Below are 14,776 nucleotides of genomic sequence, written 5' to 3' on the forward strand. Positions count from 1 at the left end.
TTATTTGGGGCAACTTCAGGTAATTCAAAAGATAGGAGTAGGAGAAGAATAAATAAGCTTCTTCCATTTTCAGGTACCAGTTGTGTAAAATGTATGTTCTTTATATGTATGTGTTTTGTACATAACTGAAATAAAAAATATTCATTCATTCATTCATTCATGGAACCATTTATTTCTAAACTGCAAATAACTTTTTCAAGCGGATTTCACATTTTTCATCAAATCTACCACTGACAGTATTGACCCTTCGCACCGATGTCACAGTTATCACGTGACTATGGGTGCAGCGCCATGGTGGACGGCAAAAGCAACCAACAAACAAACGAATGAGCGATGGATTATGGCTACCAGCTCTGAAAATAAAGTTTTGGAGTTTTCCTCCTAGTGGCTAACCTTACTAGACGGCACAAAGAACGCTATTTGGAGAAGCTAGCAATACCAGGGCTAGCTACCGACCCATATCTTCTCCCTCCTGATGTGTTTACGGATCTTGCAAAATCCTCTAGTCTACCAGAGTTTAATGCACACGATCTGTACCATTGTTATAAATGGAATGTCCCCATACACAGGTGCTGATCTAAAAGCCTACAAAAGTCTAGATGATACCAGTTCTTAGTCTTAGGTTAGATTACCGAGTCGCTGTACTGCACTCATGGCAGAGGAATGGATCTCATAATGGTAATGGAAAGATACAGCTAATGTTAGCTAGCTAGCTGTGTATGTTTTTAACATGTTTCCGCCAGCATGCCATCAAACTCAAATAGACTGTAACCAAAAGCAGCTCTAATTAACTAACATTGTGTAATAACGTTAGTGTCTGTCATAAGTATCCTACAGTATTAGCTCTGTTGTTGAAGTGTCTGCCTTTCTACTATCTACACACAGTAATATGTACAGTTCCACCACTAGAACATATGGAACAGCATAATGACAATAACAGTATTTCATAGAACAGTGTAGCTGGTGGAAAGGCAGCCACTACAACAACAGAGCTAATGTTGAAGACTACTTATGACAGCCACTGGAACATACAGGGTGGGGAAGCAAAATTTACAATGAACATTTAGTTGTTTTTTCTCAGCAGGCACTATGTCAATTGTTTTGAAACCAAACATATATTGATGTCATAATCATACCTAACACTATTATCCATACCTTTTCAGAAACTTTTGCCCATATGAGTAATCAGGAAAGCAAACGTCAAAGAGTGTGTGATTTGCTGAATGCACTCGTCACACCAAAGGAGATTTCAAAAATAGTTGGAGTGTCCATAAAGACTGTTTATAATGGAAAGAAGAGAATGACTATGAGCAAAACTATTACGAGAAAGTCTGGAAGATACTATTAAAGAAGAATGGGAGAAGTTGTCACCCGAATATTTGAAGAACACTTGTGCAAGTTTCAGGAAGCGTGTGAAGGCAGTTATTGAGAAAGAAGGAGGACATATAGAATAAAAACATTTTCTATTATGTCAATTTTCTTGTGGCAAATAAATTCTCATGACTTTCAATAAACCAATTGGTCATACACTGTCTTTCAATCCCTGCCTCAAAATATTGTAAATTTTGCTTCCCCACCCTGTAGTGGCTCATAGTAGTTAACCCAGTCTACCACCTAGCTAGCATTTGGTGGAGCTAATATGCTATGGACACAAACAGAGCCTGTTCTATCTGTAATATCAGGTCCATCAGATCCAGGCTCTGTCTGGAACCAGCTGAAACCACGGGTGTCTGTGAAGAAGGATGGAACTGTTGTGTGTGACCACTGTACGTGTAAAGCAGGGTTAAAAACGAACAAAAACAAGAATGTTCAGATCAAATTCGATATTGGCCGGTTTGCGTGAGCAGAGCGTGACGTAACGTGCAAAGGGTCAGTGCAACCACTTCAGTAATTTTAATGAATGACGCTACACGGTCCAGTATGTAACCTCTTTTCCATCACACAACCCTTCATACTTTCTGATATTTCCTGTAAAACTATCTAATGAGGATTCCTTTGAAAGCTTTCAAAGCTGAGTCTTACGAGTTGCACAGACACCAAATTTGCTTAGTCATCAGTTATTCAGGCGAGAAGGATGGCTGGGAGATGTGACGGATGTCTGCGGGAAGGAGGGAGACTGAAAGGGAAGAAATATGAAGATCAAGAGAGGAGGGAGGCATCTTCTCTTTTACTTCACCAACCTCAGCTCAACTTTGGTCTACTTGTGGCGAGGATGGGACAGGACCAGCTGGCGGCAACATGCTAAACATTACGTTCCGGTCAAACTACAAAACCAGTATATTACACCAAAGCATGCTTTATCCCTGAATACGATTACATGGAGACTGCGAATGGATAATCCTTTGAAGCCTGATCAAAGAAAGTCTGAATTTTGGAAGTGGGTTGCAGTATGTGTTTACATGCTAAAAGAGTTGATATGGTTATGTTTACATGACTACACCATGTAATCCAATTACAGCTCACTCTATGTCTTGTCACAAGGAGTTACGTTTATCTGTCTTAATATGAAACAAATATATATATGACAGTGGCGTGGCTACTTGGGCACAGAAATCTGTCATATTGCATGCACATGAAATTATTTTTTGTGCAAAGGTAGCTTTATAGGTTTCATTTGCTGCAGAAATTATCGCCACTTCCTTCCATCTGATAGATGCATTTGGAAACACTTCCATCACTGACAAGACATCAGTATAAAATGTTTTCAGAAAACTTTAAAAATCAATTGAAAGGTTTGACATCTAAATGCCCCCCTTTTGAGCTCAACACAAGGAAAGTCTCCTATTGTTGGGAGGAAAAGCTTGTTGCTGTAAAATGTGCCAACTTGTCTCCTTGCCCACATCTTTTGATAGAATCTCATAAATAAATAAATAAAAACTCTCTATTGTTGTTGCAGGAGGAGAAAAATGTTTCTTTTGGTTGTCTGTGCAAATATTTCACTGACACAAATGTCACAGACTAAACACTACAGCAAACACAGGTTCAGCCTTGCAATGTATGTCAGGATTTGTGTTTGGGTGTCTTTTGTTTTGTGTCTTCTGTTGGTCTGTAAATGTGATTTTTTTTTTTTTTCTTTGTGTGAGCGAGACATAAAGCTGTGGTATGTAGCTCAGTCGGTAGAGCGTGGCATTGGCAGATTTAGGGGTTCAATTCCCTGAGTGTAAGTCACGGTAGAGCAGGATTACTCAAATTTACCAGGAACCCTCCCATATGGATGCCCACTGGAAACAGGCCTGGTCCTCATTCCTGGTTTGAAAAGCACTGCAGTCAACCATCACAAAAGCAGAACTGAATCAAACATCCCACTGACACACTGACAAACAAACCTGAGTTCAAAACAGCCGCTACAAAAGCAGGAGCTGGTGCAGTCGGAGGCGCCAACATCTCACTGAAACCACAGACGCTCTGCGGTTTCAGTGAGATGTCGCTGTTTACGTTAAATGGATACCTCTGGTAACCAATCAGCTGGGAGAGGCTGCGGCTTTGTGATACAACACTGCTGACACAATTATCTGCTGCATTAATGTAAAACAAGATGACTACACACAAAGGTGATTTCAGCAGTGACGGCCCCGAGCTGTTTGACTAATGTCCTGTCTGGGATTGTATTTACTTCAAAACAATGAGGAGAGGAGGATATCCCCTTTCCCCATCCTATGTCTCATCCTCTATTTGTCAGTTTACTTTGAGCAGCAAAGAAAAAACATCATCATCAAAGTCAGGCTTAAGTGTCTTGGACAGTTGGCCTGGATCCATGTGGAGCATAATCATTTCAGGTTGATGCAAAAAAAAAAAAAAAAAGTACACCACATGGACAAAAGTATTGGGACACACACCACACCATCAGCTTGGAGGATGTCATATTCCAGTTAATTTTTAAATATTATGATAGAAAAGTTCATACCAGTTATTCTTATTCTTAATAAGTATCATATGCTGATATTAAATGATGAATCAATGTTTCTGTCATGTTTAAAGGCTGATTTTTCTTCCTGTGAGAGTTGAAGAACCCAGACAGTTACATAGGGTTTAAAGCTATTATTTACAGACAGAATGGGTCAAATATTTCAGAAGTCAAAACATTACACAACAAAAATTGGAGAGTTGAAATTTCAGGGTTAAAGATTTTAGAGTCAGTTTTCACTCTGACAGTGTAGTTTTAACTCACTGTGAGTTAAATGTCACTCTGAGTTGGGGTTAATGAAAAGAGTTAGTCAAGCCTGTGGAAATTAACTCAGGAGGAGTGTTGTGTTGCATCTCTCCAGTGTTAATTTGCCTGGCCCCTGCATTTCAAACCAGGTGAACCTGTGCAATTTCTATCAGACTGTCACTGTCAGAGAGAAAAAAAGAGGAAAATCAATTTTCTAAAAAAAAAAAAAAAATGCATCAGCTTTCTTTGAGTCATCCTGTTCACATTGAATTTTAAGTCATTTTTAATTGATTCATTTTTTTATGATTAAAATTAACACTACTTTCAGAGTGAAAATTAAGTAAAATGAGTGTTATTTTTGTTACTTTTATGGTGTTAATTTAACTCTGTTTGAGTTAAAGGAGAAACTCTGACAGTGTAAATAATAAATTCATATGGGTTAATAACCCAGGTCGGTGAGATTATGAAGGGCGGCTGTGGCTCACTTGGTAGAGGTCCAATGACCAAAGGGTTGGTGGTTTGAATCCTGGCTCCGACTATCCGTGTGTGTGTGTGTGTGTGTGTGTGTGTGTGAGGAACTGTAAAGCGCTTTGGACACCATGAAGGTGTAGAAAATGTGTTATATAAGTTGAGTCCATTTACCATTTATGAACTCTTGTGAGTGTTGGTAGTTAAATCAGTCAGTGTTAAGTTAACTCAGGTTTCTGAGTTAAAAAGGCAACTCTGGCATAGTGTTAAATAATTAACTCCAATGAAAATGTTAATTTAACTCTGTAAAGTGTGGACCTATATAAACTCTGAAAAAGAGTTAAAATCAACTCTGTGGTAGTTGATTCAACTCTCCAATTTTTGCTGTGTATAAATATTTTTATATAATGATTTTTTTTGAGTCATTATGTTAAGTTTGAAGAAAATAAGATCTGAAACATTTTGGAAGTGTATTAGATAACAGTATAAACAAAATAAGATGAAATAAAAGCATTTATCACAGTGGTATTCATTGCAATATAGAATTATACTGTATCCATGTGTCTCCCCCTACTCCCCCCCTTCCTCCCAGTGTACCCCCCCCCTCTCCTTTCCTCTTCCTTTAACCCTCTCTCTTTAACCCCAGCTGGTCAAGGCAGACATCCTCCAGGAGTCTGGGTCTGCTCCAGGTTTCTTCCCATTAAAAGGAAGTTATTAGTTGTCATTGTCACCAGTCAAGTGTTTGCTCCTGGAGGATTCTGTTGGGTTCTGTAGTGAAGTGTCATGAGATAACTTTTGTTATGATTTGGCCCTATATAAATAAAATTTGATTGACTGATTGATTGATTGATTGATTGATTGATATTATACATTGTTTGTTCTTATAGATTTTTATGGGGACCAGCCCCCTGTTAACTATGCTACTATCTTTTATTTTCAATGTTATTTTGTCTATATAGTGAATTTCAACCCATAAAGACCCAAACATCCACCAGCAACCAAAACCATCTACTCATGTAAAATGTTTAGTACCTGTTGATCCACTAATCCTATTAATACATGTAAATAATTGGTGTAAAATGCAGTTTGTCATTTTTTCATGGTCATCAGATTTAACCCATTTGGACGTTCAGAGGCTCCGTAGCTACTGTGGAAACACTGTCATCTTCTCCAACATTGATTCACCAGTAAAACCCAAGGAGTTGGATCAATGACAGTGGATGGAAACACTGGGTTTATCTTCAGTTAATGAGAGATTTGACTGAAAAAGTCACTTTTTTTTCCAGTTTTCTCTGTTTTTGATATAATAACCCTCCACTTTACTCTTAGCTTTTATGAACACTGGCATGATTAGAAAATTAAATGTAGGAAAATATCCGATTGTCACTGAAAAAGCACAAAATACAGAAGATAATATTACAATTAATGGTGATAAGTCACTTAAGGAAAGTTAAATAGAAAAAAATTCATTTGGGAACTGACACAAAAATAACACTGGTCTTTGAGGGTTGCATCTAAAAAATATAGTCATGACTTTCTATCATTTAACTTACATTTTTTTAATCATGAAACCAATTAAACCAAATAAATGAAGATGTATTTTAATGCTTTAGACGCATATGAAATCCTAAGGAAACAGCAGGAAAATCATTAAAGTTACACAATTTAACACAATGAAGTAATTAAAATCAAATAAAACTAGATTCTGATGCATATGTCACAGTTTTGAACTTTGTGGTTTTATCTGGCTCACTGTGTGGGAGAAATATGAAGCTAATAGAGGAGTGTAAATTAAAAAGGCAGAAAGCAGCTCCATGTGTGAAACTGACAACAGGATGAGGCTCAGGCAGTACTTTGGTGCCACACTGTGGTTTAAAGCATAAAATACACTTTTATATACAGTGTATCTGTAACAGTATAGTATAGTACAGTATAGTATAGTATAGTATAGTATCATATCGCATCGTATTAGGTTGGATTTGTATTTTTACACAAGAAACCCTCCACTTTAAGTTGTTCTTTGATGTTGAAAAAAGTTCAAATCTCATTTCTTCCTGATATGTTTATGTCACAGATAAGACCATGGATACTAGTCAGTCTCCTAGATTGCTTTGCGAGGCTATAAGTTGCACAAAAATTAGTTGCTTGACAGTTTTGATCTGGGTTTTGAACCATAGATCACTTCCTCCTATTGGCTGGATTTAATTATTTTATTATTGTATGGATTAGAGCCCGGTTATACCATATCACTGATTAATCAACATTGGTCAATATGTAACCGATGTATTAACTTTTTTGCAGTGCGGACATTCTGTCGCTGCCCCTGTGTGTGTGTTGTTAGAGGACTAGTAAAGCCTGTCAGTTTCACTTTCACTTCCGCTCTGACAATCACCTCACCCCCCACAAATCACAGGCACTATACCCCCTACTCCGACAAGCACGGACCGCTATCTTTGCTCTATTTATTATTATTGTGACTTCAAATTTTTAAATCTTAAAATTTTTAAATTTTATGTTCTCATCCTGGTTTTTATCCCAGATTGTTTTTATTTTATCTTTTCTGGTTTTTATTGTGTTTTTATTGCATCTTGTTTTTATTTCTTTGATCTTATTTATTTTATTCTTTTACTTATCCATGCTGCTATACCGATGAAGGGTGGAACACTGAACACTTTTTGTCCTGTCTTTTTGTCCTGTCTGTAAGCGTGATCAAGTGCCTGTCTTGCATGTTCAATGTATGTGTTGTTGTAATGCCAAGGCAATCACCTAGACTGCAAAACAAATCTACCTACGGGTATAAATAAAGTAACCTTGACCTTGACCTTGACCTTATCCGCCCCCCACCTTACAAACTATTCACCCCCCACCCCTGTCTGTGCATTTGTACCTCACAATTTCATTCTGCATCCATGCCTGGGTATCAATATTGTATATTAATTGTCACTTATATTTTAAAGAATGATTTACCAAACAATTCTTATATCACTATTCATAAAATACAGACTCACATCTTTTCCCAAAAGTCTGCTCTCCCCAGCATAAAAACTACCACATCTACAACCTGCGGTTCCCCATGGGTCACATATTAGTCTAATATACTGTAAGACTATTATACAGCATTTTAAAGTTGTGTAAATTATCTTTGTGAGATAAACAAAGATGGAACTGTTCATTCACATGTCCACCATTATCTAATATAAGACTATTATATCCTGTGTATATCAATGTTCTTTTATATATTGGCCGATCTATCCGTTATCGGCCAATATATTGGCTTTTTTTTTTTTCCCCAATATCGGTATCCCGATATTATCATTGGCCCCAAAATCCCATCGGGCTCTAGTATGGATGTTACCTGATGGGCTAACAAGACAGGGGTTATACCAGTGTTTTTCAACCTTGGGGTCGCCTGAAATTTCTAGTAATTGATGAAAAAAATAAATAAAAAAAAACTTACTAATAAAAAATATATGGTGAGTTGAGAAAGACAATACCAATACATAAAAGACATGACAAACTGTGAAGCTGAAACTGAAGCACTGTGGGACTGTTTATCTTTCAAATGTTCATTGTGGTCGGTTTCAGATGCTGCAGCTCTTTCATAATTCATAGTTTGAGTTCTTGTTTGTTCAGTATTGATTGTCAGCCTTGTAAATCCAAGCTGGACTGACTGTACATATCCTGACCAAGGAAAATAAAATTCTCCCTTTGTGCAGTAATCTACACCTGGCTTTTCTGCCTCCATCCATAATAATATACATTATATAGACTAAATGTCATCTAAAATTAACATTTATTTGCAACGTAGTATAGCAAACTATTACATAATCAGAAACAAATTAATTTTAGCAAAAAAAAAAAAAAAAAAAGGCACTGTTTTGAATATCTGGGGTCGCCAGAAATTTGTCCTGTTCAAATGGGGTCACAAGCAAAAAAAGGTTGGGAACCACTGGGTTATACACAAACAGATATTTTAATTGAAACACATGATATAGATGCTGTTATTTTATCACTATTTTAACCACTTATTGCACAGCAACATGTTAATACATTCTGTCAAATATACAGGACATTAACTTTGTGATGTGTGTTAACTTTTGAGGACATGAACCTTTATGACTGTTTTTCATCCTTGGGGTCGGGGTCACCTGGAATTCAAATGGGGTCGACTGAAATTTCTCGTAATTGATAAAAATAAAAATAAAAATAAATACTTACTTGTAAAAAATATATGGTGAGTTAAGAGAGAGCATCACAAATACATAAAAGACATGACGAACTGAAACTGAAGCACTGTGGTACTGTTTATCTTTCAAATGTTCATTGTGGTCGGTTTCAGATGCTGCAGCTCTTTCATAATTCATAGTTTGAGTTCTTGTTTGTTCAGTATTAATTGTCAGCCTTGTAAATCCAAGCTGGACTGACTGTACATATCCTGACTAAGGAAAATAAAATTCTCACTTTGTGCAGTAATCTACACCTGGCTTTTCTGCCTCTATCCATAATAATATACATCATATAGACTAAATGTCATCTAAAATTAACATTTATTTGCAACATAGTATAGCAAACAAAAACAAATTAAATTAAAGAAAAAAGGCTCTGTTTTGAATGTCTGGGGTCGCCAGAAATTTTTGATGTTAAAATGGGGTCACGAGCCAAAAAAGGTTGGGAACCACTGATGTTGTTATTTTATCACTATTTTCACCACCTATTGCACAGCATCATTTAAATACATTCTGTCAAATATACAGGATATTAACTGTGTGATGTGTGTTAACTTTTGAGGACATGAACCATTATGAGCTTATTTTGCTGTGATTTTGAGGTGACTTTCTTCTCTCCAGCAGCTCCTTGTTGTAGTGGTGTAGAGGTGGACTATTATGGGATAAATGTTATGCATAGGTTCGTTCTTTCTGTCTCTGAGCCTCACTGCAGTTGTTTTTGGTGAGGGATTTCCTGGAGGGCTCTCTCTCCATCATATGCCCGCCTGGATGATGCGCTTCTTCTCCTCCCCGTGCAGGACACACTTACTGGGCTGCAGAGCCACGAGACGAGCCACGGGACAGCGACACGGGACGGGGACAGAGCCACGGTGAGAAGAGAGAATCCACAGGACACGAGTCAGGACTGAAGGATGCTGAGGATGCGGATGATGGGGATGATGATGAGGGAAGAAGAGGAAGAATAGACGTGTGTGTGTGGGGGGGGGGGGTTGTGTGTGTGTGGGGAGGGAAGGTGGTTATGAGCGTGTTTCTGATGTGAGGACGGGGGGCGGTTGGAGGAAGAGGAGGAGGTGGAGGAGGAAGAGGATGCTCGGACGATCGGCTCAGTGTTGATCGGGGAAAATCTCGGGTATCACCGAGAGTTGAACGGAACGCTATTCTGAGGAGGTGGGCCAAGTCCCGGGAGAGAGAGAGAGAGAGAGAGAGAGAGAGAGAGAGAGAGAGGGAGAAGGAGGAGGAAGGGAAGGGGGGGTGGAGGAGTGGAGGACCGTCGGACTGGGTGCTGCTGATGCTGATCACACCGAGAGGATGATGATGATGATGATGATGATGATGATGATGTTGCTGTTGTCAGTCCTGAGAAGCGACACTGATGAGATGACTCCTGCCACCGTGGGGACACACATTTCTACATTTCTGCAAGTAAGTGGTACCTCTCCCTCGTTTTTTCTCCCTCCATTTCTGTCCACGGGGATCCTATAAAACTAAAAATACAGGCTGCAGGACACTTGGCAAACACAGAAGAGCACAGCTGTAGGCGATAGATAGGAAGAGAGTTTGACGATGATAGTATCACGATGGGTTACATAATCTTACACGGTATTACAAACTAGTGCATTAATGCAGACTATTTGACTCCTTCTGATTGTAATAGTGTGCAGATTTGGGGTAATTTACATTCAGTTTTTAGCTTCATAGACATCTTAATCATACACACACTCACACACAGATTCTGCAGCTGTATAAGGTTTTTCTTTAAGGTTTATTATGTTAAAATCCACCCAAAAGATGCAACTGACTGCACTTTTATTAGTTATGTAATACTTTATTTTTTTCCCATAACAATGCATGAATAGATCTGAGAATATCTTCCATAACTGCTCCTACAGGTGACAATAACGTATTGATTTAAATATGTTATCAAAATAAAGCCCATCGCTCTGTCTGATCGTCATAGTCATGACATATCAATATTATATTTAACAGCTAGAGCAGGGGTGTCAAACTCATTTTAGTTCAGGGGCTACATACAGCCTAATATGATAGAAAGTGGGTAAAATAAAAAGGTAAAATAATATAAATAATAGGATAAGAACTTTTAAGTGAAAAAAGTAAAATGTGGACATCTATGAATTGTACTTGAACATAACATGAGCAACTATGAACAACCTGAAAATTCTTTAGTAAAATAAGTGCAATGTTAACAATATTACGCCTTAGTTTATCATTTATACATGTGAATCACAACTTAGAGATCCCAGTGGATCTACAAATACACAAAACATTAAATAATAGGGAGAATATTATTAAAATTCCACATACTTCTCTTAAGACATTTCATATATTCACATTTTTTGTAAAAGGCTAGTCTTTAAATGTAAACATTTTTGTGTAATTTTCCTTTTTTTACACTAAAACAAAGAGACAAATTTACAGTTTTCATTATTTATAGGATATTATGATAGTAGTTTACTGGTCTGATCCACTTTAAACTGAAATAACCCAAAATTATTTTAGCATCCTTGATTTTTAATATCTTCAGTGTAATTTTTGCATTTCATAAATTCATCCCAGGGGCTGGATTGAACCTTTTGGCGGGCCGGATTTGGCCCCCGGCCCCCCATGTTTGACACCTGTGAGCTAGAGAGTACAGTACTTTCCACTTTTATCATCAAAATATGAACTAATACCTATTGGAGTTAGGGAAATTTGTGGTATTTTTATTGATTCACATGAGGAAAATAACAGCATAAACTTACACTGATGTCTATGTATTAAACAACTATATAAACTTTGATACCTCTAACAAACACACTCTGAGGTCCCCATAGAAATACTGTAGGAGTGTTCAAGTGGTTTTTTGGAAAGGTTTCTTTCTCTCCTCTCTCGCTCTGCTTCCTCCCAGGCTTTCCTCCCACACGCTTTAACTCTCTTGTTTCAGCACTGAAGTACAGTAGACTTCCAACCCCGCAGTAACAGTAACAGTGAGGAGAGGAATTCAGGCCAAATGTTTATTAAAAAAAAAAAAAATAGGTTACTTTATCGCTTAGATTACCAAGCATGTGATTTCTGGTAGTGTTATATAATAACATCTAGCCCCAAAAAAGGAGAGGAAATCCAAACAGCTGCAGGTGATGTAATGAATCCATATGGGTCAAGAAGTTAGACTAAAGCAAGATGGTGAAAATGCCCTTAATACAGTGTTTTTCAACCTTCGGATCGGGACCACACGTGGGGTCGCCTGAATTTTTTAGTAATTGATTAAAAAAAAATTGTGAGTTGACAGAGACAATCACAATCCTTAAAAGACATGACAAACTGTGAAGCTGAAACTGAAGCACTGTGGTTCTGTTTATCTTTCAAATGTTCATTGTGGTCAGTTTCAGATGCTGCAGCTCTTTCATAATTCATAGTTTGAGTTCTTGTTTGTTCAGTATTAATTGTCAGCCTTGTAAATCCAAGCTGGACTGACTGCACATATCCTGACCAAGGAAAATAAAATTCTCACTTTGTGCAATAATCTACACCTGGCTTTTCTGCCTCCATCCATAATACTATACATTATATAGACTAAATGTCCTCTAAAATTAACATTTATTTGTGACATAGCAAAGCAAACTATTACATGATCAAAAACAAATTAATTTTAGCAAAAAAAATATCTCTGTTTTGAATGTTTGTGATGTTAAAATGGGGTCATGAGCCAAAAAAAGGTTGAAAAACACTGCCTTAATACATGCTCCATACATGTTCTGCAGGACAGATGTTTAGCTTTAGGATTCAGAGCTGCAGCAGATGGAGGTTTATTTTGAACAGCAGCACTTAAAATGGTAATGGTTTTATGTGTGAATGAATACAGCTGTTTAGTAAAGGGTTAAAGGGGATATGACACTGTTAGCAGCGGTCCTGGGTTTGTTCCCAGTGTCAGTGTTGGCCTTTTGTGTGTTCCCCTCGTGTCTGCATGTGTTGTCTCCGAGTACTCCACCTTCCTCCCACCATTCAAATACCCATACCATAACTCTGTAAAACCTGACCCATTAAAAACTAGACACAAAATTCAAAATTTTGGGGGTTGAAATGTTTATTAGCCCTTTTAACAGAATCCAAACAAAACATCTTACCAACATCTTATCATTTTGTTTGTGATATTTTTTTGTATCACATTCGATACATTGGGCATTTTTTGGCAAATTTTTGCTCACAATGTTAACTTTAGATACAAAAATAAATGTTATTAGTAACATTTTGAAAATATAGAACATTTCAGGCATTTTTTTTTTTTTTACATGAAACTTTTTATAGTCTTTTTATTTCTCTTGAATGGCACCATAATTTCAGTATTTTTCAGTTTTTGTTTTTTTTTTTTGTTTTTTTTAAATTTTCAATCAAATAACAATGTAAGTGTTTTTCTTAACGTTACTTTTTGAAAATTACCAAAGACTTTCCAACAAAATGAGTGTTGGATGAAATAACATTAGCTGACATATTGAAAAGGAAAAAATAAAAGCATTTCTGTTGGTTGTAGTGGGATGATAATCCACCAGGGGACAGAAAACATGTATCGAGTCATATAAAACAACTTTTTAAGGAAAGTGTTGATGTTGTTGATACAATAAAGGTCTCCAAACCTGTTGTAGCAAATATGATACAAATGGTTTCATAGGGTTAAGTGGTCAGTCTAAATCACACATACGCGTAGGTCTGTATGTTTTGGTCCTGTGATGAACTGGTGACACATTCAGGGTGTTCACCTGTTGGTCACTGGTGCAGGCTACTGCACCTTTGTGAACCTCTCGAGGACTAAGAAGTTCCTAAAATTAATGTACAAATGAATGAATTAAAGGGAATATAAGATGATGTGATGTTTGTGATCTGACTGATGCATGCTTTGTTAACCTGACGATCCTCATGGTGTCTGAGCTGTGTTGTATCTAAGCACAGAGATCCCCACGGACAAGATCAAAACCCTTTCACAGGTTATCTGTGTAAGTGGCTTTCTCTGTCCACGCAGCTATGAAGGTCAACGACTACAAAAAGCCCTTTGACTTCAGAATCTTAACCTTTAAATCCCAGCAAATTCAATAAGACTTTTGTCCACTACGCTTAGATCTAAAGGTATGGAGCATCTGTAGCAGCTTGTGGCTTTTTCCGAATGCAAAAACCTTAGTAAAAAAAAGGTGCTTTAACTGCTAAAGGTTGACATGAATTAAGTTCTTAACTGTTCACTGTGATTATAGGCTGGCTAAGACAAAACACCGACAGCTATGAGAGAAATAAATGATAATGTTTGGCCTTCATCGACACAAATTATGGTGTTCCATTGAACTGTGAGAGGTCTGATCAATATTGAATTTCTTATAGACTGAGTGACTAAAGGTTAAGAATTGGAATCGATATGACTTTCTAGAAATCAATATCATTACAGATTCTGCTCATTGGACCAATTCTTTATTGATCCTCTTATTGATTCCTGATTAATTTTCTGTGTGGAAAAATGTAGACTTATGTGTTTTCAACATCAATGCAGTGCATCTGTTTGTCTAAACTAAAAGAACATCTGCTTAGTCTGTTATGAATTCTGCCAATTTTCAAAGTTTCCTGTCAGGGTTGACATTTATGAGAAGAATGTCAAGAACAAGGCATTTTCAAAATTTAAGCCCATGTTGTTTAAAAATATGTTTCAACATATTTTGCACGTTGTTTCTACAGACAGTACAAATAGGGATTTTAACATCATTAAATGAAGCAACGCCTTGGACCGCTGGTGCAAAAAACATGCCAGCATGAGTCAGAAAACTCAAGTTTGGAGGCATGTAATTGTGATGGATCAGACAACTTGGAATCAATTTTGGATTCTCATGCTTACTGAAGAAAAGCCGGATTAACACTCTAACTGGAGTATTTAAAAATCAAAACCAGGAGAGATGTGAAC

The 14,776-nt window shown here is 37.2% G+C and overlaps 1 protein-coding gene across 1 annotated transcript in view; it reads left to right on the top strand.

The window, feature by feature from the left end:
• The first annotated feature begins 9,682 nt into the window (after positions 1 to 9,682).
• Positions 9,683 to 14,776, top strand: part of bean1 (brain expressed, associated with NEDD4, 1) — an 88,528-nt gene continuing 83,434 nt past the window's right edge. Inside the window, exon 1 of the mRNA XM_030156902.1 lies at positions 9,683 to 10,266. The gene's annotated coding sequence lies outside the window, so the exon portion shown is untranslated. The remainder of the gene's footprint in view (positions 10,267 to 14,776) is intronic.

The sequence above is a fragment of the Sphaeramia orbicularis genome, chromosome 15, assembly GCF_902148855.1.
Source record: "Sphaeramia orbicularis chromosome 15, fSphaOr1.1, whole genome shotgun sequence".
NCBI classification, from domain to species: Eukaryota; Metazoa; Chordata; class Actinopteri; order Kurtiformes; family Apogonidae; genus Sphaeramia; species Sphaeramia orbicularis.